We start from the raw sequence: 25,773 nt of genomic DNA, 5'->3' as shown, positions 1-25,773 counted from the left end.
AAATCCCCGGTGCCATATATCCAAAGGGAATATACCGTGAATGTACCCAGTGGTGAAAAGATTGCCAATCTGGAAAAAACCAGAAGGAGCCAATAAATCAGATCTTACCCATAAATGTAATGGTGAGCCTGCGATCCACGTGGTCCACGTAACAAAGAATAACACCCCAACGCGCGTTTCGCTGTTCTAGCTTCCTCAGGGGGTATAATCTAAACTATATCCTGTCCTCCTTATATATTGTCCCTCATCATACTAGATTGAACGTTCCGTGTAGATTCACTCCTCATTGGTCCACGGCGCATGCGCGAGATTGTGTCAAAGGTCACAATACCTCGATCGCCTGTCTTCACACCGCTGTTGCGCCCGCGCGTCTCCATGGAGATGGCGCAAGCGCACAGACGGCGTATTGACGAGAAGAGACTGAGGGACAGACCCGACATCCCTGCAGCATGCGCAGCCCCAAAGTGAGGTAAGTATCTTACAACTACGTATGTCTCTATCTCTATTAGTGATCGATGCTACTCCTCTGGAAAAACTCACACGGTATATACCCCTTATGATACATGTAAAAAAAGGAGATGCCCCAGGGCAAATTATATATATCAGCGAAATATAACGCAAACATAAAGTGTACAATGTAAAAATGTGAAAAAGTGATATGAAAATGGACAAAACTAGGTATATTCAAAAAATAATAAGAATATATGCAGAACAGTGAAAAAAAGTGAAAATATTACTCATAATAATCACATCATAAATCGTTATAAAAATTATAACGAAAAAATGAGTTAAGATATAAAGTGACAATAAGTCAGTGAAATAAATATATATATAAATATTAAATACAGCAAATATGTGGAATAAACGTAAATCGTGAATCGTGACTAAGTGAAAAGAAAAAGGGGGGGGTGAAAAAGTGAAATTATACTGTTTATTATAAAATACAGAGTATATCTCTATAGTGTACAGAAAAAGCACATATTAAATCAATAATTAAGAACAAAAAAAAAAGGGGGGGAGGGGAAATTGTTACAATAATATTCAAAAGAGTAGCATCATGAAGTAACATACAAGATATTTGTTTCAGACATAGTTGATATTTTAGTATAAGGACTGAATGTTCGTTCTCTCATCACTATATCAATCTGTGATCGAATATTTATTTTCCAGATGTTTCCAATAACGTCACAGCCGTCCGGAAGAACACCTCACATTGGAAAAAGTTCAACAGAATCTAAACCTGGACACAAGAATATGCAGTTAATAGCAAATCAAGGTAGGACATGTATATAGTATAAATTAAAATCGCCTAAAATATTTTATTTGCAATGGACGAGGCTACCATTATTTATATTTTATAGAAAAGCAGAGAAGCTCAATTTCTCATTAAGACCTAGGGGGGTCATAGTTCCAAGGGTAGTGATCCATCTGCACTCCTTTTGTGCCAAGATCTTATTCGCATTTCCCCCTCTAACACCACAATGTACCATGTCTATGCCCCACGCCAAAAAGGTTTTAGGGTCACATCCACGGTGTCATTTAAAATGTTTCGGGATCGTCTTCAAAAGTGTTAAATCGCTGACATCCTTCGCAGCCAGGATATCCCTCACATGTTCACGAATCCGGACCCTGAGTTGTCTAGATGTTAAGCCAACGTAGACCTTTGGGCATCCACATGTTGCGTAGTAAATAACATGGGTTGTGCTGCATGATATATAATGCAGGATTTTAAAATGACGTTTGTTTTTAACGGAATTAAAAGAGGTTGTCCGCGCTATGTTGGCACATGCCACACAGTCACCACAGGGGTAACACCCCTGAATAGGGCCTCGTGTAGAGAAAGGATTAGATTGTAATGGTACATAATGGCTCTTCACCAATAAGTCTCTCAGATTTTTATTCCTTCTAGCCGTCATCTGAGGATTAGTTGGTAAAGCCTTTGAGAATGCAGGTTCTGTATGTAAAATCGGCCAATGTTTCTCCAGAACTGATCGCATTTGCCACTGGTTGTTAAAAGTGGAGATGAATCTAATTTTATTATCCTTCTGATCTTTCTTTTTTATACCTGTCGAATGTAACAGGTTCTTTCGTTCCGTATTTTTGGCACGACTGTATCCCTGCTTGATGCATCTGTGGCTATATCCCCTGGCTAGAAATCTCTCTTTGAGGTCCTGTGATTGCTCTTCAAATTTATCCTCAGAAGAGCAGATCCGCTTCATTCTCAGAAATTGACCAACTGGGACAGCCCTAGTAGTGGAATGTGGATGTGCTGAGGTAGCGTGCAGAAGGGAATTGACCGACGTCTCCTTTCTATAGACATCAGTCTGTAATACTCCCTCTGTATCAGCCTCAATTGTCACATCCAAAAAAATCCACTCTATATCTATCACAGGTATATGTCCATTTGATATTGAATGTATTCACATTCAGTACCTCCATGAACTCAATCAGCTGTTGTTCCGTACCTTGCCAAATGATAAGTACATCATCTATGTAGCGCAACCAGCACTGCACATGGTCAGCGGTGTGGGCGCCGTCACCCTGCAGAACCTGTCTCTCCCAGAAACCGAGAAACAGGTTCGCATATGCCGGAGCACACGCCGCACCCATCGCAGTGCCCTGCTTTTGTACATAGAAGGTATACTTGAACACGAAGAGATTGTGGGTAAGAATAAATTCTAAAAGTTCAATAATCAAATCTCTCATCTGGCTGTCCCAGTTGCTCATCTCCAAGAAGAAGCGGACCGCCTTCACCCCGTCTTGGTGTCGAATGCTTGTGTATAGTGACTCGACATCAGCCGTTACCAACAGCATATCCGACTCCAATATTATCCCATCAATTCTTGTAAGCATGTCAGTTGTGTCCTTTATGTGAGAGGGCAACGTTTCAACCAAGGGTTTTTGGTAAAAATCAATAAACCTGCATATCGGGTCACATAGGCCCTCTATCCCCGAAACTATAGGTCTCCCCGGGGGTTCAAATGCGTTTTTGTGAACCTTGGGTAGCAGATAGAAAGTAGGAATTCTAGGGTATTGGACCATAAGGCCATCAAACACCTTTTTTGGGATTATCCCTTTCTCCAAGGCTCTATTCAATATTTTACCCAATTCAGAGGAGTAGGTACTCATCGGATTATATGAGTTTCTCATATGTCCGTTTATCCCTCAGCTGACGGAAAGCCTCCCTCTCATAGAGGTTAGTTGGCCAGATCACAATGTTCCCCCCCTTGTCCGCTGGTTTATATCCCACATCTTTATAAGATTGTAGTTGTTTCAAAGCTGACCTTTGATTTGCTGTCAAATTGTCATACTGTTTAATAATTGAAATTTGTTGGAAGTCCTCCATCACAAGTTTAGTGAAAATCTCCACTTGTGGACACAGGGACATGGGGGGAAACCTTGTTGACCTAGGGACTATCGAGGTTGGAAACCCACCTTGTTGAGGGGAAATTTGTTCTTGTAATAACTCCTCTAGAGCTGCTAGAGTTTCGTTTTCCAGGGTGCTATTCAAGCCCACATCTAAGTCTCCCCTACTGTGAAGTTTTCTCATCTATGAATTATTATTTATTTACCGCATTATTATACCCTCTTATTATGCCCTGATGTTCTCTGCACAGATTACATATACCCTGATGTACTCCTCACATATTACATATACCCTGATGTACTCCTCACATCTTACATATACCCTGATGTACTCCTCACATATTACATATACCCTGATGTACTCCTCACATCTTACATATACCCTGATGTACTCCTCACATATTACATATACCCTGATGTACTCCTCACAGATTACATATACCCTGATGTACTCCTCACAGTTTACATATACCCTGATGTACTCCTCACAGCTTACATATACCCTGATGTAATCCTCACAGCTTACATATACCCTGATGTTCTCCTCACATATTACATATACCCTGATGTACTCCTCACATATTACATATACCCTGATATACTTCTCACATATTACCTATATCCTGATGTACTCCTCACATATTACATATACCCTGATGTACTCCTCACATATTACATATACCCTGATGTACTCCTCAGATTACATATACACTGATGTACTCCTCACATCTTACATATACCCTGATGTACTCCTCACAGCTTACATATACCCTGATGTACACCGCACATATTACATATACCCTGATGTACTCCTCACATATTACATATACCCTAATGTACTCTTTACATATTACATATACCCTGATGTACTCCGCACATATTACATATACCCTGATGTACTCCTCACATCTTACATATACCCTGATGTACTCTTCACATCTTATATATACCCTGATGTACCCCTCACAGATTACATATACCCTGATGTACTCCTCACATCTTACATATACCCTGATGTACTCCTCACATCTTATATATACCCTGATGTACCCCTCACAGACTACATATACCCTGATGTACTCCTCACAGATTACATATACACTGATGTACTCCTCACATCTTACATATACCCTGATGTACTCCTCACAGATTACATATACCCTGATGTACTCCTCACAGATTACATATACCCTGATGTACTCCTCACCGATTACATATACCCTGATGTACTCCTCACATATTACATATACCCGAATGTACTTGTTAGGGATCTGCCAGGTACTACGTCTAGGTATACTCCTGGGATTAATCAATCCACACCTGAGGCCAGACCTGTTCGACTGACACCATCTCCCACCAACCAGGGTGGCAGGCTCAGAAGTGGGAGAGCCTATCGCGGCCTGGTCAGTCGGAGTTAGCTCCGCCCCCTGTCCTTTATTACCTGCTGTGTTCTCCTCCTCAGTGCTTGTAATTCTTTTGGATTCCTGGCCCCACTGCTGCTTGCTCCAGCCTGCTTCTGCCGTGCTTCTGCCTTGCTGCTGTTCTGCTTAACCCGCTTGCTTTGCCTCCGGCTTGCTTCCTCCTCCGTGCTCACTTGGGTATACTCCACTTCATCCTGGTCCTGACAACTCTTCACCGCTCCGTTTCCTCGCGGAGTTCCGTGGGCTACTGCCCCTTCCCTTGCGTGTTCCCTGTTTGTTCTCCCGTGCACTTAGACAGCGTAGGGACCGCCGCCCAGTTGTACCCCGTCGCCTAGGGCGGGTCGTTGCAAGTAGGCAGGGACAGGGCGGTGGGTAGATTAGGGCTCACCTTTCCTTCACCTCCTTCCTGCCATTACATAATTACAAGCCACTTACCTAGTCTACCATTTCCCCTACGCTGACGCTATCATGGACCCCCTTGAGACCCTGACCCAGCAGATGCAGGGCCTCTCCCTACAGGTCCAGGCCCTGGCCCAGAGGGTCAACCAGGGTGACGCTGCCATAGTAGTTCCCCTCACCTCACCTCTAGAACCCGACGTCAAGTTACCTGACCGGTTCTCAGGAGACCGTAAGACGTTTCTCTCCTTCCGGGAGAGTTGCAGACTGTATTTCCGCCTTAAACCCCACTCCTCAGGTTCCGAGAACCAGCGGGTGGGTATCATCATATCCCGACTCCAGGAAGGGCCCCAAGAGTGGGCCTTCTCCTTGGCTCCTGACGCCCCTGAACTTTCCTCTGTTGATCGCTTTTTCTCTGCCCTCGGACTCATTTACGATGAGACTGACAGGACTGCTTTAGCCGAGAGTCAGCTGGTGACCTTACGTCAGGGTAGGAGACCGGTTGAGGAGTACTGTTCTGATTTTAGAAAGTGGTGCGTAGCTTCTCGGTGGAACGATCCGGCCCTAAGGTGCCAGTTTAGGTTAGGATTATCTGACGCCCTGAAGGATCTGCTGGTTAGTTACCCCTCTTCTGACTCCCTTGACCAGGTTATGGCCCTAGCAGTACGACTTGACCGACGTCTCAGGGAACGTCAGCTTGAACGCTTCAATGTGCTCCCCTCTGACTTTTCTGCGATTCCCCCCGAGGTCCCGTCTCCTCGCCTCTCCACGGAGGACTCGGAGGTACCTATGCAACTCGGGGCCTCCATGTCCCCTCGACAACGTAGGGAGTTTTGCAGAATGAATGGTCTCTGCTTCTACTGTGGGGACGACAAGCATCTTCTGAACACCTGTCCCAGGCGCAAGAATAAAAAGCCGGAAAACTTCTGCGCCTAAGTGATCATCGGGGAGGTCACTTGGGCGCACAGGTATTTCCCGTTAATGTGAAACGCAATAAAATTTTGCTTCCCTTTCAGGTCTCGTTTGCTGGCCGGTCTGCCACTGGCAGTGCCTTCGTGGATTCTGGCTCATCTGCTAATATCATGTCTGTGGAATTTGCTATGTCTCTAAAAATGCCTTTTATTGATTTACCTTATCCTATCCCTGTAGTAGGTATCGACTCAACTCCCCTTGCTAATGGTTATTTTACTCAGCATACTCCTGTTTTTGAACTCCTGGTTGGCTCCATGCATTTGGAGCAGTGCTCTGTACTGGTGATGCAGGGATTATCGTCTGATCTGGTATTAGGTCTTCCCTGGTTGCAGTTGCATAATCCCACGTTTGATTGGAATACTGGGGATCTCACCAAATGGGGTAGTGAATGTCTTATGTCATGTCTTTCTGTTAACTCTATTTCTCCCCGGGAGGAGGTAAACATGCTTCCTGAGTTTGTTCAGGACTTCGCCGATGTGTTTTCTAAGGAGGCCTCCGAGGTGTTGCCCCCCCATAGAGATTACGATTGCGCCATCGATTTGGTGCCTGGTGCCAAGCTTCCTAAGGGTAGGATATTTAATCTTTCATGTCCTGAACGTGAAGCTATGAGGGTGTATATCCAAGAATGCCTGGCCAAGGGTTTCATTCGCCCCTCGACTTCTCCTGTAGGTGCTGGCTTCTTCTTTGTGGGGAAGAAGGATGGTGGTCTTAGGCCGTGCATTGATTATCGTAACCTGAATAAGGTCACCGTAAGGAACCAGTACCCACTTCCTTTGATTCCGGATCTTTTTAATCAGGTTCAGGGAGCCCAATGGTTTTCTAAGTTCGATCTACGGGGGGCATATAACCTTATCCGCATCAAACAGGGGGATGAGTGGAAAACTGCGTTCAACACACCCGAGGGTCATTTCGAATACCTGGTCATGCCCTTTGGGTTGTGTAATGCCCCTGCGGTCTTCCAGAATTTTATTAATGAAATCCTGAGAGATTACCTGGGTAATTTTCTTGTTGTGTACCTTGATGACATACTGGTGTTTTCCAAGGACTGGTCCTCCCACGTGGAGCATGTCAGGAAGGTGCTCCAGGTCCTTCGGGAGAATAATCTGTTTGCTTAGACTGAAAAATGTGTCTTTGGGGTACAGCAGATACCATTTTTAGGGCAAATCCTCACTCCTCATGAATTCTGCATGGACCCTGCCAAGGTTCAGGCTGTGGCGGAATGGGTCCAACCTGCCTCCCTTAAGGCGTTGCAGTGTTTTTTAGGGTTCGCCAACTATTACAGGAGATTTATTGCCAACTTCTCGGTCGTCGCTAAGCCTCTTACAGACCTTACTCGCAAGGGTGCTGATGTCCTCCATTGGTCCCCTGAGGCCGTCCAGGCCTTTGAGACCCTCAAGAAGTGCTTTATCTTGGCCCCCGTGCTGATTCAGCCCAACCAAGAGGAGCCATTTATTGTGGAGGTTGACGCATCCGAGGTGGGAGTGGGGGCGTCTTGTCCCAGGGTACCAGCTCCCTCACCCATCTCCGCCCCTGTGCTTACTTCTCTAGGAAGTTTTCGCCCACGGAGAGTAACTATGATATTGGCAACCGCGAACTTCTAGCCATTAAATGGGCTTTTAAAGAGTGGCGGCACTTCCTGGAGGGGGCCAGACACCAGGTAACGGTCCTTACGGATCACAAGAATCTGGTTTTTCTAGAATCGGCCCGGAGGCTTAATCCTAGACAAGCTCGGTGGGCACTATTCTTTACCAGATTTAATTTCTTGGTTACCTATAGGGCTGGGTCCAAGAATATTAAGGCTGATGCCCTGTCACGTAGTTTCATTGCCAATCCTCCTTCCGAGAAGGATCCTGCTTGTATTTTACCCCCTGGTATAATCGTTTCTGCCACGGATTCTGATTTAGCTTCTGATATCGCGGCTGATCAGGGTGCAGCTCCCGGGAACGTCCCTGGGGACAAACTGTTTGTTCCCCTGCAATACCGGCTAAGGGTACTCAGGGAAAACCATGACTCCGCTCTATCTGGTCATCCTGGCATCTTGGGCACCAAACACCTCATTACCAGAAACTATTGGTGGCCTGGGTTGCCTAAAGACGTTAGGGCTTACGTCGCCGCTTGTGAGGTTTGCGCTAGGTCCAAAACCCCTAGGTCCCGACCTGCGGGCCTACTACGTTCCTTGCCCATTCCCCAGAGACCTTGGACCCATATCTCCATGGATTTTATCACCGATTTGCCTTCATCTCAGGGCAAGTCGGTGGTGTGGGTGGTAGTAGACCGCTTCAGCAAGATGTGCCACTTTGTGCCCCTTAAGAAGCTACCTAACGCCAAGACGTTAGCTTCTTTGTTTGTGAAACACATCCTGCGTCTCCATGGGGCCCCAGTCAATATAATTTCTGACAGAGGGGTACAATTTGTTTCCTTATTTTGGAGAGCCTTTTGTAAAAAGTTGGAGATTGATCTGTCCTTCTCCTCCTCCTTCCATCCCGAAACTAATGGCCAAACGGAGAGGACTAACCAGTCCCTGGAACAATATTTAAGGTGTTTCATCTCTGACTGTCAATTCGATTGGGTCTCATTCCTTCCCCTTGCTGAATTTTCCCTGAATAACCGGGTCAGTAACTCGTCAGGGGTCTCCCCGTTTTTCTGTAATTTCGGGTTTAACCCAAGGTTCTCCTCCGTTTCCCCTGGTTGCTCCAATAATCCTGAGGTAGAGGATGTTCATCGGGAACTGTGCACTGTCTGGGCCCAGGTTCAGAAGAACCTAGAGGTGTCCCAGAGCGCACAAAAGATTCAGGCGGATAGTAGACGTTCTGCTAACCCCCGGTTTGTCGTCGGGGATTTGGTCTGGTTGTCGTCCAGGAACTTGCGCCTTAAGGTCCCGTCCAGGAAGTTTGCTCCCCGATTTATTGGGCCTTATAAGATCATTGAAGTCCTCAACCCTGTATCCTTCCGTCTGGAGCTGCCCCCATCCTTTCGCATACATGACGTCTTCCATGCCTCCCTCCTTAAACGCTGCTCCCCGTCCTGGTTCCCCTCGAGGAAACCTCCTGTTCCCGTTCTCACCCCTGAGGGGGTGGAATTCGAGGTGGCAAAGATTATGGACAGTAGGATGGTCCAGGGCTCCCTCCAGTACCTGGTCCATTGGAGAGGGTACGGGCCGGAGGAGAGGACTTGGGTACCTGCCCGTGATGTTCACGCTGGGGTATTGATCAGGAGGTTCCACCTTCTCTTCCCTACTAAACCGGGTCCTCTTAGTAAGGGTCCGGTGGCCCCTCATAAAAGGGGGAGTACTGTTAGGGATCTGCCAGGTACTACGTCTAGGTATACTCCTGGGATTAATTAATCCACACCTGAGGCCAGACCTGTTCGACTGACACCATCTCCGACCAACCAGGGTGGCAGGCTCAGAAGTGGGAGAGCCTATCGCGGCCTGGTCAGTCGGAGTTAGCTCCGCCCCCTGTCCTTTATTACCTGCTGTGTTCTCCTCCTCAGTGCTTGTAATTCTTTTGGATTCCTGGCCCCACTGCTGCTTGCTCCAGCCTGCTTCTGCCGTGCTTCTGCCTTGCTGCTGTTCTGCTTAACCCGCTTTGCTTTGCCTCCGGCTTGCTTCCTCCTCCGTGCTCACTTGGGTATACTCCACTTCATCCTGGTCCTGACAACTCTTCACCGCTCCGTTTCCTCGCGGCGTTCCGTGGGCTACTGCCCCTTCCCTTGCGTGTTCCCTGTTTGTTCTCCCGTGCACTTAGACAGCGTAGGGACCGCCGCCCAGTTGTACCCCGTCGCCTAGGGCGGGTCGTTGCAAGTAGGCAGGGACAGGGCGGTGGGTAGATTAGGGCTCACCTTCCCTTCACCTCCTTCCTGCCATTACAGTACTCCTCACATCTTACATATACCCTGATGTACTCCTCACAGATTACATATACCCTGATGTACTCCTCACAGATTACATATACCCTGATGTACTCCTCACAGATTACATATACCCTGATGTACTCCTCACAGATTACATATACCCTGATGTACTCCTCACAGATTACATATACCCTGATGTACTCCTCACAGATTACATATACCCTGATGTACTCCTCACAGATTACATATACCCTGATGTACTCCTCACAGATTACATATACCCTGATGTACTCCTCACAGATTACATATCCCCTGATGTACTCCTCACATCTTACATATACCCTGATGTACTCCTCACAGATTACATATACACTTATGTACTCCTCACAGATTACATATACACTGATGTACTCCTCACAGATTACATATACCCTGATGTGCTCCTCACAGATTACATATACCCTGATGTACTCCTCACAGATTACATATACACTGATGTACTCCTCACATCTTACATATACCCTGATGTACTCCTCACAGTTTACATATACCCTGATGTACACCGCACATATTACATATACCCTGATGTACTCCTCACATATTACATATACCCTAATGTACTCCTCACATATTACATATACCCTGATGTACTCCGCACATATTACATATACCCTGATGTACTCCTCACATATTACATATACCCTGATGTACTCCTCACAGATTACATATACCCTGATGTACTCCTCACAGATTACATATACCCTGATGTACTCCTCACCGATTACATATACCCTGATGTACTCCTCACATATTACATATACCCTAATGTACTCCTCACATCTTACATATACCCTGATGTACTCCTCACAGATTACATATACCCTGATGTACTCCTCACAGATTACATATACCCTGATGTACTCCTCACAGATTACATATACCCTGATGTACTCCTCACAGATTACATATACCCTGATGTACTCCTCACAGATTACATATACCCTGATGTACTCCTCACAGATTACATATACCGATGTACTCCTCACAGATTACATATACCCTGATGTACTCCTCACAGATTACATATACCCTGATGTACTCCTCACAGATTACATATACCCTGATGTACTCCTCACATATTACATATACCCTGATGTACTCCTCACAGCTTACATATACCCTGATGTACTCCTCACAGATTACATATATCCTGATGTACTCCTCACATATTACATATACCCTGATGTACTCCTCACAGATTACATTTACCCTGATGTACTCCTCACATCTTACATATACCCTGATGTACTCCTCACAGATTACATATACACTGATGTACTCCTCACAGATTACATATACACTGATGTACTCCTCACATCTTACATATACCCTGATGTACTCCTCACAGATTACATATATCCTGATGTACTCCTCACAGATTACATATACCCTGATGTACTCCTCACAGATTACATATACCCTGATGTACTCCTCACATATTACATATACCCTGATGTACTCCTCACAGCTTACATATACCCTGATGTACTCCTCACAGATTACATATATCCTGATGTACTCCTCACATATTACATATACCCTGATGTACTCCTCACAGATTACATTTACCCTGATGTACTCCTCACATCTTACATATACCCTGATGTACTCCTCACAGATTACATATACACTGATGTACTCCTCACAGATTACATATACACTGATGTACTCCTCACATCTTACATATACCCTGATGTACTCCTCACAGATTACATATACACTGATGTACTCCTCACATCTTACATATACCCTGATGTACTCCTCACAGATTACATATATCCTGATGTACTCCTCACATATTACATATACCCTGATGTACTCCTCACATATTACATATACCCTGATGTACTCCTCACATATTACATATACCCTGATGTACTCCTCACAGATTACATATACCCTGATGTACTCCTCACAGATTACATATATCCTGATGTACTCCTCACATCTTACATATACCCTGATGTACTCCTCACAGATTACATATACCCTGATGTACTCCTCACAGATTACATATACCCTGATGTACTCCTCACATATTACATATACCCTGATGTACTCCTCACAGACTACATATACCCTGATGTACTCCTCACAGATTACATATACACTGATGTACTCCTCACATTTTACATATACCCTGATGTACTCCTCACATATTACATATACCCTGATGTACTCCTCACAGATTACATATATCCTGATGTACTCCTCACATCTTACATATACCCTGATGTACTCCTCACATATTACATATACCCTGATGTACTCCTCACATATTACATATACCCTGATGTACTCCTCACATCTTACATATACCCTGATATACTCCTCACGGATTACATATACCCTGATGTACTCCTCACAGATTACATATACCCTGATGTACTCCTCACATATTACATATATCCTGATGTACTCCTCACATATTACATATACCCTGATGTACTTCTCACAGATTACATATATCCTGATGTACTCCTCACAGATTACATATACCGTGATGTACTCCTCACGGATTACATATACCCTGATGTACTTCTCACAGATTACATATATCCTGATGTACTCCTCACGGATTACATATACCCTGATGTACTTCTCACAGATTACATATATCCTGATGTACTCCTCACAGATTACATATACCCTGATGTACTCCTCACATATTACATATACCCTGATGTACTCCTCACATATTACATATACCCTGATGTACTCCTCACAGTTTACATATACCCTGATGTACTCCTCACATATTACATATACCCTGATGTACTCCTCACAGCTTACATATATCCAGATGTACTCCTCACATATTGCATTTACCCTGATTTACCCATTTTTCTTCAAAAGTAATGTAAAAAAATAAACCGAATTGATATCGCTACGTCCGTAAAAGGCCGAACTATTACAATATACCATCATTTAACTCGCACGGTGAACACCGTAAAAAACTTAAATAATTTAAACCGCCAAAATCGCTGTCGTTTTCATTTTTACTGCACGGCGAAAGCTGTAAAAACGAAAACCCTGAAAAATGGAATCAGATTTTTTTCCTATATTCCTATATTTAACTATTTTTTTTTCAGTTTCCCAGTACTTTTTATGGCACTTTAAATGGTGTCAGTAGAAACTACAGCTCCTCCCGCAAGAAATAAGCCCTCACATCTCTCTACTGACGGAAAAAGAAAAAAGTTATGGCTCTTGGAAGGCGGGTAGTGAAAAACTAAAATAAGAAAGCAAAAAATGGATCAGTCCTTAAAGGGTTAATTCATTTCTAATGAAAAAAATGTATGACTCCATGTGGGGTATTTCCGTACCCGGGACAAATTGCTTTACAAAAATTGGTTGTTTATTTCTCCTTTATCCCTTGTGAAAATGAGAAAATGCAACCTTTTAGTGGAAAAAAATTGTGATATTAATTCTCTCCGCCTAATTCTAATAAATTCTGCAAAAGACCCGTGGAGTCTAAATGCTCACTATACCCCTATAAAAATTCCTTGAGGGGTGTAGTTTCCAAAATGGGGTAACTTGAGGGGCTTCCACTGTTTTGGTCCCTCCAGGGTGTTGCAAAGGCGGCATGGCACCGAAAAACAATGCAGCAAAATCCGTGCTCCAAAATCCAAATGGCGCTACTTCCCTTCTGAGCGCTGCCATGGGTCCAATCAGCAGTTTATTACCACATATGGGGTATTGCCGTAATCAGGAGAAAATGCTTTACATATGTTGTGGTACTTTATTCCTTGTAAAAATTAAAAATTTCTATGCTTTTTCAGAAAAAAAGTTGATTTTCATTTTCACTGCCTAATTCCACTAAATTCTGCAAAAAACCTGTGTGGTCAAAATGCTAACTATACCCCTAGATAAATTCCTTGAGAGGTGTAGTTTCCAAAATGGGGTCACTTTTGGAGGGTTTCCCCTTTTTTGGTCCCTCCAGGGTGTTGCAAACGCGACATGGAACCGAAAACCAATTCAGCAAAATCCATGCTCCAAAATCCAAATGGCGCTCCTTTTCTTCTGAGCCCTGCTGTGGGTCCAACCAGCACTTTATTACCACATATGGGATATTGCCGTAATCGGGAGACAATGCTTTACAAATGTTGGGGTGCATTTTCTTTATTATCTCTTGTAAATATTAAAAATTTCTATGTTTTTTCAGAAAAAAGTCGATTTTCATTTTTACAGACTAATTCTGATAAATTTAGCGGAAAAACCTGTGCGGTCAAAATGCTAACTATACACCTAGATAAATTCCTTGAGGGGTGAAGTTTCCCAAATGGGGTAACTTTTGGGGTGTTTCCACTGTTTTGGCACCACAAGACCTCTTCAAACCTGACAAGGTGCCTAAAATATATTCTAAAAAAAAAGGAGGCCCAAAATCCACTAGGTGCTCCTTTGCTTCTGAGGCCTGTGCTTCAGTCCTTTATCACACTAGGGCCACATGTGGGATATTTCTAAAAACTTCAGAATCTGGGCAATAAATATTGAGTTGCGTTTCTCTGGTAAAACCTTCTGTGTTACAATTTTTTTTTTATTAGAAATGAATTTCGGCAAAAAAAATTAAATTTGTAAATTTCACCTCTACTTTGCTTTAATTCCTGTGAAACGCCTAAAGGGTTAAAACACTTTGTTGATGCTGATTCGAATACCTTGAGGGGTGCAGTTTTCAAAATGGGGTGACTTCTGGGGATTTTCTAATATATAAGGCCCTCAAAGCCACCTCAGAACTGAACTGGTTCCTGAAAAAATAGCCTTTTGAAATTTTCTTTAACCCCTTAATGACCGCCGATAAGCCTTTTCACGGCGGTCATTAATGGGCTTTATTCTACAGCGCCGCCATTCTATGTAGAATAAAGTAAACGGAGCAGGGAGCCGTCAAATCTCCCTGCTCTCAGCTGCCAGAGGCTTTGCCGGGTGAGATCGATATTCGTATCCATCTCACCCGTTTAACCCTTCAGATGCGGTGCACAATAGCGTGCACCGCATCTGAATGGTTTTGGAGAGAGGGAGGGAGCTCCCTCTCTCTCCCACCGACACCCGGCGATAAAATCGCCGAGTGTCAGTGTCTTCTATGGCAGCCGGGGGTCTAATAAAGGCCCCCAGGTCTGCCTGGAGCGAATGCCTGCTAGATAATGCCGCAGGCATGACCTAGCAGATGCCTGTCCGTTTTAAACGGACAGGCAGTAATACACTGCTTACAAAAGTATTGCAGTGTATTTCAATAGCGATCGGAGGATAGTGAAGTCCCCTAGTGGGACTAGTATAAAAGTAAAAAAAGTTTAATAAAGTTAATTTTAAAAAAAAGTGAAAAAAAAATGAAAAACCCACTTTTTCCCCTTACAAAATGCTTTACTATTAAAAAAAAATACAATAAAGCAAAAAAGTTAGACATATTTGGTATCGCCGCGTCCGTAACGACCCCGACTATAAAGCTGTTACATTATTTAACCCGCACTGTGAACGCCGTAAAAAATAAAATAAAAAACAATGGAAAAATTGCTGTTTTCTGTTAATCCTGACTAAAAAGTGATCAAAAGTCGCATCTACTCTCAAATGGTACCAATAAAAACTGCAAGTCGTCCCGCAAAAAACAAGACCTTATACAGCTATGCCGACGCAAAAATAAAAAAGTTACAGCTCTTCGAATGTGACAATGGAAAAATGTAAAAAATGGCTTGGACATTAGGGCCCAGAATGCAAGCAGGGGGAAGGGGTTAAAATATGAGAAATTGCTGCTAAAGTTCTAAGCCTTGTAACGGCCTAGAAAAATAAAAGGACGTTCAAAAAATGATGCCAATCTAAAGTAGACATATGGGGGATGTTAATTAGTAACTATTTTGTGTGGTATTACTATCTGTTTTACAAGCAGATACGTTTAAATTTAGAAAAATGCTAATTTTTGGAAATTTTTTCTAAATTGTGGTGTTTTTCAGAAATAAATACCAAAATTATCGACAACATTTTTTCACTAACATAAAGTACAACATGTCACGAGAAAACAATCTCAGAATCGCTTGGATAGGCAAAAGCATTCCAATGTTATTACCACATAAAGTAACACATGTCAGATTTTAAAAAATTGGCTGGGTCCTGAAGGCCAAAACAGGCTGGGTCCTGAAGGGGTTAAGCGGTTTTTCATTGACTTTATAGAAAAACCGCTCCAAAAACTATTGTAAAAAACAGCGCCAAAAACGTGAGTTTGATTAAAAAATGGCTGAAAATCAGGAGCTGTTTTCCCTCTGTTTCGTAAGCGTGTGAACGTACCCTTAGCCTTTTGGTGTGTCCTATAGCTTCTGCCATTTGGACAATCACACCCAAAATGGCAGCCGGACACTGCTTAGCAATTTGAAGACACCTTTTCCTGGCTTGTATGAGAGGGGGTGAGATTCCCTCCCACATTTACGGCAGCTGTGAGTCAGGTTGCTTTGCCTTATTCACCTTGCTGTAATTCTGGGAAGTGCTCCCTCTGGTGGCCAACATAGGAAAACATGTCAAATTATTATTTAATTTTTAATACTTTCCACCATGTGGAAGAAAAAAAAATACAGCAAAAAACGTAAAAAATATAATAGAAATAAGTAACTTACTTTAAAAAAAAAAGGTTTAATTCGCGACACATTTCCATTAAGGGTTAACCTCTTCCCGACATCCGCCGTGTATATACAGTGCACATTGCATGGAGGAGTATGGAGCTCCATTGAACGAGCGTGTCGGCTGTATCTATCTCGAGCGCGATGTCGCTTGTTTAACGCCTTAAACGCCACGGTCATAGCGACCGCGGCATTTCAGAGGTTAGAAATAGGGGCGGCCCCCTGTAATGTGCATAATAATTAGGAACATCGTGTATGTAACCCGCAAGGTGAACGTTGAAAAAATGTAAGCGCCAGAATTGCTGTTTTTTTGGTCACTTCATCTCCCACATAAAATTTAACAAAAAGTCTCATGTACCCCAAGGTGGTACTAATAGAAACTACAAAATAAGCCCTCATACCGATCAATCGACGGAAAAAAAAGTTATGGATTTCCGAATATGGCGACAGATTTCATATTATATTTGTAACAATCAGTTTTTTCCTTGTAAAAGTAGTAAAACAAAAAAAACCGATATAAATACTATAAAACTATATAAATTTGGTGTCGCCGTAATCGTATTGACTGGTAGAATAAAGTAAACATTCCGCTTTTACCGCACGGTGTATGCCGTAAAAATGAAACCCCCCAAAAGATTGAGGAATTGCTGTTATTTTCCTATTCCACCCCGCAAATGCCAGTGAAATGGTGGTGTGAAAATCAAGCACTTGTCCTGCAATATACAAGCCATTGTACGGATATATTGATGGGAAAATAAAAAGGTTATGGGTTATGAAAGGTGGGGAGGAAAAAACGAAATCTGAAAAATGGCTGCGGCGGGAAGGGGTTAAATACCATATCAACAATTCCCTAATATATATATTCGAGGTCCTTTCGTTAACCCCTTCCCGCCGCAGCCCTTTTTCAGATTTTCATTTTGTTTTTTTCCTCTCCACTTTCCAGATGCCATAACGCCTTTATTTATCCATCGATATAGTACTATGAGGGCTTGATTTTTGCGGGACGAGTTGTAGTTTTTTGTAGCACCATTTATTTTGCCATATAATGTACTAGGAAACGGGAAAAAAATTATTTGTGGGGTAGAAAATGAAAAAAACAGCGATTCCTTCATGGTTTATTGCCCGCCGTTTTTACGGAATTCACTGTACAATTAAAACAACATGATAACTTTATTCTGCGGGTCAATACGACTACAGCGATACCAAATATATATAGTTTTTTCTATATTTTACTACTTTTACAAGTAAAAACCTAAGTGTAAAAAAGAGAATTTATTTTGCGTCGCCAAATTCCGAGAGCCACAACTTTTTTATTTTAACGTCGATTAAGTGGTATGAGGGCTTATTTTTTGCGGGATAAGCTGTCGTTTTTAATAATACCATTCAGTGTGTAAATGCGACGGTTTGATCACTTTTTATTTCATTTTTTGTGGGAGATTAGGTGAGCAAAAAATAGAGATTCTGGCGTTTTACAATTATTTATTTTTACGGCGTTCACCATGCGGGTTAAATAGAGATATATTGTAATATTTCAGACCTTTACGGACGCGGCGATAACAATTATGTTTATTTATTTCTTTACTATGCTCTAGGGGAAAAATGGGAAAAGGTTTTTTTTTTTACTTTTAATATACATATATTTTTTTTACATAAAAAAAAACTTTAACTCATTTTTACTTTTTTTTTTATTAGTGCCCCTAGGGGGCTTCAACCAGCGATCGCTAGATCACTTTCACGATATACTGCAAGGGTATGTTCACACGTAGTCAACAAAAATGTCTGAAAATCCAGAGCTGTTTTCAAGGGAAAACAGACCCTGCTTTTCAGACGCTTTTTTACCAACTCGCATTTTTCGCAGCGTTTTCACGCCGTTTTCGCGGCGTTTTTTACGTCCGTTTTTGGAGCTGTTTTCATTGGAGTCTATGAGAAAACCGCTCCAAAAACGTCCAAAGAAGTGTCCTGCACTTCTTTTGACGAGGCTGTATTTTTGCGCGTCGTCTTTTGACAGCTGTCAAACGACGACGCGTAAATAACAGGTCGTCTGCACAGTACGTCGGCAAACTCAAATGAATGGGCAGATGTTTGCCAACGTATTTGAGACGTATTTCCAGACGTAAAACGAGGCAAAATACGCCTCGTATACGTCTGAAATTTGGCCGTGTGAACATACCCCAATACTAATGACTGTCAGAATTACGATGTACTGCAATACAACTATTAAGCCCTGCCGGAGGCAGGTCTTAATAGGTGTACAAAGATGGCCGACCTGGGGGCCTTCATTAGGCCCCCAGGCAGCCGTAGCAACCATCGTCCTCCCATGATTGTGTTGCGGGGGCGCGATAAGCTGTTAGAGGGGGTCGCCCCCCTCTTTCTAACTATTTAAATGCTGCGGTCTCTGTTGAGCCCGCTCCATACTTCGCCTACCCGACTTTGGCGTATGGATACGTAAAATGTCGCAAAGGGGTTAATGCTCATCAGTGTTTGTAGTGCTAGAGCAGGTGCTTTCAGCAGAAAACTCCATTACATTCCGTTGTTGGTACGATTAAAGCCTAGTTTGGGCCTTTAGGCTCAGAGCCCATTTTTCAAATCTGACAAATTACAATTTATGTGGTAATAACGTCGGAATGCTTAAACCTATCCAATCGATTCTGAGACTGTTTTCTCGTGACACATTGGGCTTCATGTTAGTGGTAAAATTTGGTCGATATATTCAGTGTTTATTTGTGAAAAATTGCAAAATTTAGAGAAAATTTAGAAAAAAAATTTTTTTTCTGAATTTAAATGCATCTGCTTGTAAAACAGATGGTTATACCACCCAAAATAGTTACTTTTTTTTAAGGTACTTGCTCAGTTCCGAAGTGGCTTTGAGGGGCTTATGTATTAGAAACCCCCATAAAACACCCCATTTTACAAACTAGACCCCTCATTGTATTCAAAACAGCATTTAGAAGTTTTTTTTACCCTTTATGCATTTCACAGGAATTAAATCATAGTGGATGTGAAATTTGCAAATTTCATTTTTCTTGCTGAATTTCAATTTTATTAAAAAAAATTCTGTAACACAGAAGGTTTTACCAGAGAAACACTAATAAATATGTATTGTCCAGATTCTGCAGTTTTTAGAAATGTCCCACATGTGGCTCTAGTGCGCTCGTGGACTAAAACACAAGCCCCAGAAGCAAAGAAGCACCTAGTGCATTTTGGGGCCTCCTTTTTTATTAGAATATATTTTAGGCAGCATGCCAGGTTTGAAGAGGTGTTGAGGTGCCAAAACAGTAGGAATTTCCCAAAAGTGACCCCATTTTGGAAACTACACTCCTCAAGGAATTAATTTATGGTTGTTGTTCCGATTTTGATCCCACAGTTTTTACACAGCACGAATTGGGCTGTGAAATTTAAAAAATTAAATTTTTTCCAATAAAATGTCATTTTTCTTCAACATTTCTTATTTTCACAGGGAAGAAAATACCCCATTTTGTTGCCCAATTTCTCCTGAGTGCAGCAATACCCCATTTGTGGCTATAAACTTCCGTTTAGGCCCGTGGGAGGCCTCAGAAGGGAAGGAGTGCTGTGTGTTCTTTGGAGTGCAGATTTTGCTGGATTGGTTTTCGGTGCCATGTCACATTTGCAGAGCCCCAGAGGTATCAAAGCAATGGAAACCCACCAGAAGTGACCCCATTTTGGAAACTACACCCCTCAAGGAATTCATTTATGAGTGTTGTGACAATTTAGACCACACCATTTTTTCACAGAATTTATTTGAATTGGGCTGTGAATTAACAAAAATGTAATTTTTTCCAATGATATGTCGTTTCGGCTAAAAATGTAAAATTTTCACAAGGAATAAAATACCCCATTTTGTTGCCCAATTTGTTCTGAGTGCGGCAATATCCCAGTTGTGGTGATAAACTGCCGTTTGGCCCATCGGGGGCTCAGAAGGAAAGGACCACCATTTGGCCTACTGGGGATTTTCTGGTGCTAAGTCATGTATGCAGAAGCCCCTGAGGTACCAGTACAGTTGAAACCCCCAAGAAGTGACCCCGTTTTAAAAACTACACCCCTTAAGGCATTCATCTAGAGGTTTAGTGAGCATTTTGACCGGAAGCCTACACCCCATAAACTGTAATGTGGGTTCTCCTGGGTATGGCAATACCCTCAATGTGGCTGTTATCAGCTGCCTGGACACACAGCAGGGCCCAGAGGGGAAAGACGAGGGGGGATAAGATGTGCGGAGTTCATCAGGGTAAGTAAAACTGGGGTAGATTAAAAATCAAGGGATGTATGATACATTTTAAAACACTTTCATACAGAGCCCTGGTTTTTCGGGGCACTCGTCACATTGATATATTGTGTCCTTCCTTATCCCCCTCTTATATCAGACTTTGTACCTCTTGACTTTTTCCTTTCTTGCCAGTTTGGGGAACTTCTCCTGGAAAGTGTTGCCCTGGTACGATGCGTGTGGCCTCGCTTCCAGAAGTACTGGGTATCCCCCTTCTTGGTCCCTAAAGATTAGTTTCTTGATAACCACCTCTTGAAATTCCAGGAAATTTCCCGTCTGGCCTGCACATCGACGTAGCACGTACGCATTGTACAATGCCATCTGTATGATGTGCACGGCCAGCTTCTTATACCACACCGTATGGCGCTGTAGGGCTTCAGGACATGATCTGATAAGTCCACCCCTCCCAAGTACCTATTATAGTCCAGGATGTAGTCTGGTTTGGGGGTCTCTGTACTGGTACCTCGTACAGGTACATGGGTACTGGTGTGACATCTCTCTTGTCCTTGTACTTGACACACAATATGTTGCTGCTAGATTGTGCCCTGCTCTCACCCCTTCTGAGTGTTTGCCCTGCAGAGTCTTAGGGAGGCCTCTCAGATTTCTTCTAGCGGTGCCGCATGCCGCAGTACTTCTGGAAGCGAGGCACTTGAAGAGAGGGATGCTGTTATAAAAATTATCCAGGTAGAGGTGGTAACCCTGGTCTAGCAGTGGGTGCACCAAATCCCACACAATTTTTGTATTAACTCCCAGTAAGGGGGGGGGGCATTCTGGGGGCTGAATACTGGTGTCCTTCCCTTCATATATCCTAAATCTGTAGGTATACCCTGATGCACTCGCGCACAGCTTATACATCTTCACGCCATACCTTGCCCTCTTACCCGGCAGGTACTGGCGGAATTGAACCCTCCCTTTAAAATGTACCAAGGACTCATCAATAGAAATACACTTCTTGGGGTGTATGCTTGGGAAAACCGGGCACTGAAATGGTCTAATAGGGGTCTCAGTTTATACAAACATTTAAAACTGGGGTCATCTCGGGGTGGGCACGGCTCATTATCAGTATAATGTAAGAAGCGAAGAATTGCCTAATTTATTTATTTTTTGGGGTTCCAGTTCAGTTCTGAAGTTGCTTTGAGGGGCCCATATATTAGAAACCCCTATCAAGCACCCCATTTTAGAAACTGGACCCCTCAAAGTATTCACAACAGCATTTAGAAAGTTTATGAACCCTTTAGGTGTTTCACAGGAATTTAGAGCAAAGTAGAGGTGAAATTTACATATTTATTTATTTTTGTCAGAAAATCCTTTTTATACGATTTTTTTCTAGAACACAAAAGGATTTACCAGAGAAACGCAACTCAATACTTATTGCCCAGATTCTGCCGTTTTGAGAAATATCCAATATGTGGCCCTCGGGCGGTAATGGACTGAAGCACCGGCCTCCGAAGCAAAGGAAGACCTAGTGGATTTTGAGGCCTCTTTTTTATTAGGCACCATGTCCGGTTTGAAGAGGTCTTGTGGTGCCAAAACAGTGGAAACCCCCAAAAAGTGACCCCATTTTTGAAACTAGACCCCTTGAGGAATCCATTGTAGTTTTCTTGGGGGGCATGCGACTTTTTGATCAGTTTTTGTTCTATTTTTAGGTGGCGTGATGACTAAAAAACTGCAATTCTACTATTGTTTTTTTATTCTATTTTTTTTACAGCGTTCACCGTGCGCTATAAATGACATATTCACTTTATTCTGCGGGGCGATACGATTACGGCGATACCAGATGTTTATAGTTTTTTTATGTCTTATGGCGTTTGCACAATAAAATACTTTTTATAAAAAATCATTCCCTTTTTGTGTTACCTTATTCTAAGAGCCAGAACTTTTTTGTTTTTCCATCAATAAAGCCGTGCGAGGACTTATTTTTTGCGTAACGAACTGTAGTTTCCATCATTACCATTTTTAGGTACATGCGACTTTTTGAACTAATTTTATTCCATTTTTTGGGAGGTGAAGTGACCAAACAATTATGATTCTGGTACGGTTTATTATTATTTTCTTTTATGGCGTTCACCGTGCGGGATAAATAACGAAATAATTTTGTAGTTCAGGCCGTTACGGATGCGGCGATACCAATTATGTATAGTTTATTTGTTTATTTATTTTAATAATAAAGGACTGATAAGAGAAAAGGGGGGATTTTTACTTTTATTACTCTTAAAACTTTTATTTTCTTATTTTTACACAACTTTTTTTTTACTTTTTTTTACTTTGTCCCACTAGGGGACTTGGGGGCAGGAGGCCCTGATCGCTATTCTAATACACTGCATTACATGCGTAGTGTAGTGTATTAGAGCTGTCAGCTACTCACTATGTCAGGACCTACTAGGCTTCCGTCGATGGCGTAGCCGGAGTCCATTGTTAGGACTCTGGTTGCCATAGCCACCATCGCTGGCCGCTATCATGTAGCGGGCCGTCGATGGCGGTTTAACCTCTAAGAAGCCGCGATCGCTATTGAACGCGGCTTCTGAGGGGTCAATCTGCGGGGACCACCGCGATTGGTCCCTGCACACTGAGCTGTGATAGCCTGCTGTCGGAAACAGCAGCTATCACAGCTCATAAACGCGCCCCGCGCGAACGGCACCGTGTTTCATCCATGACATACTATTATGTCATGGAGCGGGAATGATGCACTTACCATGACATAATAGTACGTCCTGGAGCGTTAAGGGGTTAAGGTGAATTTGATGACCTTGCTGCTGCACGCCTCTTTTATTTGAGATGACCCCTATTATAAAACAAAGCATTCCATTAGGCGGTGTGTCGGACCCTTATTCAGCTGACTGATGTCTCTGATTTGATTCTCAGTTAAACGGCTACAATATTTTTATTTGTTGGTCTTTGACGTTTTCTATTATTAATGCTTTTGCTTTTTCAGCATTTTTAGGCTTATATCTTGAAGAGAAAACTAGACTTTTTATTTGTGATCGTCATTATCTACCGTAAATGTAATTGTGTCAATGGCCAATGGCAATGATTGGGGGGGGGGGGGGGCTGATATGTGTGATTATCTATTTTTTTACCTTTTTATTTTAATGGCCTTTCCCTCAAAGGTAAGAAAAGACATTTGGGGAATTTTTATTACATTTTATTTTTATTACACTATACTTTTCCTCTGTAACTGGTTGTGCACAGAAGGGGAGATCAGCCGTGTTACACTGACTATGGTCACTGATACGGCTGTGCTGGGTCTAGCTAGACCCTGCAGCAGGCTCCTACTACCCGCATCTCGGCAATCATGTGACCAGTCACATGACCACCGGGACCAATAGCGGAAGCAACCTCTACTCTATAAATGTGTACATGAGTACAGAGAAGACAGAAGTGGTGAAAACCACCGGGATCTTCTCTCCGGGGTCCCTGGCAGTCTTTGACGGACGGGCACCCAAAATTCAGCTGCCCAATTGCTTGTGTAGGAAGCTTAAACCTGAACCTTGTGTGTATATATAATATATGCGTGTGTGTGTGTGTGTGTATATATATATATATATATAATCCCCCCCAAAAAGAAGAGGCAGCACTCCAAGAAAATTGGTGAGAAAAGGTGGTGTGTTTATTCACCCCAGGCAGGCAATGTTTCGATCCGTCGCTATGGGATCTTTGTCAAGCAATGACCAACAATCTTAACGGTATATATAAACCAGTGTGGTAATACAATCAGTGATTCAACCTGAGTTAACAAGTAGGAACAGGTGATACATTAGTGGTTACCGTGGTTACAACATAACAACCTCAGGGTATGTTCACACGCAGTGTTTTCAGATGTAATTCGGGCGTTTTACGCCTCGCATTACGCCTGAAAAAACGCCTACAATCATCTGCCCATTGCTTTCAATGGGTTTTACGGTGCTCTGTTCCCACGCGGTGTAATGTTACGCGTGGCTGTCAAAATACGGCGCTTAAAAAGACGCCCACGAAAAATAAATGCATGTCACTTCTTGGGATGCGAGTTGCTACAAAAACGTCTGAAAATCAGGAGCTGTTTTCGCCTGAAAACAGCTCAGTATTTTCAGACGTTTTTGGTCACTGCGTGTCAACATACCCTCAGTGAGCATGAGGCATCTGCGCAGAGAGCCCTCTGTTATAGCAGTGTGTATAGCAGTACAGTGTATACAGTGTTTAACCCTTTCAAGACCGAGCTCATTTTGGCCTTCAGGACCAGCCCCATTTTTTCAAATCTGACGTGTCACTTTATGTGGTAATAACTCTGGAATGCTTTTGCCTATCCAAGCGATTCTGAGATTGTTTTCTCGTGACATATTGTACTTTATATTAGTGGAAAAATTAGGTCAATAAATTCATTGTTTATTTTTGAAAAACACAAATTTAGAGAAAATTTGCAAAAATTATGATTTTTCTCATTTTAAATGTATCTGCTTGTAAAACAGATAGTAATACCACACAAAATAGTTACTATTTCCCATATTCCATATGTCTACTTTATATTTGCATAGTTTTTTAAACATTATTTTATTTTTCTAGGCCGTTACAAGGCTTAGAACTTTACCAGCAATTTCTCACATTTTCAAGAAAATTTCAAAAGGCTATTTTTCAAGGACCAGTTCAGTTCTGAAGTGGCTTTCAGGGCCTTTTGTATTAGATAGACCCAATAAATCACCCCATATTAAAAACTGCACCCCTCAAAGTATTCAAAACAGCATTCAGAAAGTTTCTTAACCCTTTAGGCGTTTCGCAGGAATTAAAGCAATGTAGAGGGGAAATTGACAAATTTTATTTTTTTTGCTGCAATTCATTTGTAATACATTTGTTTCTGTAACAC

At 42.6% G+C, this 25,773-nt stretch overlaps 1 protein-coding gene across 2 annotated transcripts in view; it reads left to right on the top strand.

Annotated features, from left to right (window-relative positions):
- The window catches only part of LOC142732886 (gastrula zinc finger protein XlCGF66.1-like), a 95,318-nt gene extending 73,839 nt beyond the window's left edge, over nt 1-21,479 (top strand). Inside the window, exons 10-11 of one of the 2 annotated variants that reach the window (XR_012879720.1) lie at nt 1,171-1,276; nt 20,118-21,479. The gene's annotated coding sequence lies outside the window, so the exon portion shown is untranslated. The remainder of the gene's footprint in view (nt 1-1,170; nt 1,277-20,117) is intronic. The other variant, XR_012879719.1, reaches the window with a different exon arrangement.
- The last annotated feature ends 4,294 nt before the right edge of the window (nt 21,480-25,773 follow it).

This window comes from Rhinoderma darwinii, unplaced genomic scaffold (assembly GCF_050947455.1).
Source record: "Rhinoderma darwinii isolate aRhiDar2 unplaced genomic scaffold, aRhiDar2.hap1 Scaffold_927, whole genome shotgun sequence".
NCBI classification, from domain to species: Eukaryota; Metazoa; Chordata; class Amphibia; order Anura; family Rhinodermatidae; genus Rhinoderma; species Rhinoderma darwinii.
This window is presented reverse-complemented; position numbering and strand designations above follow the sequence as displayed.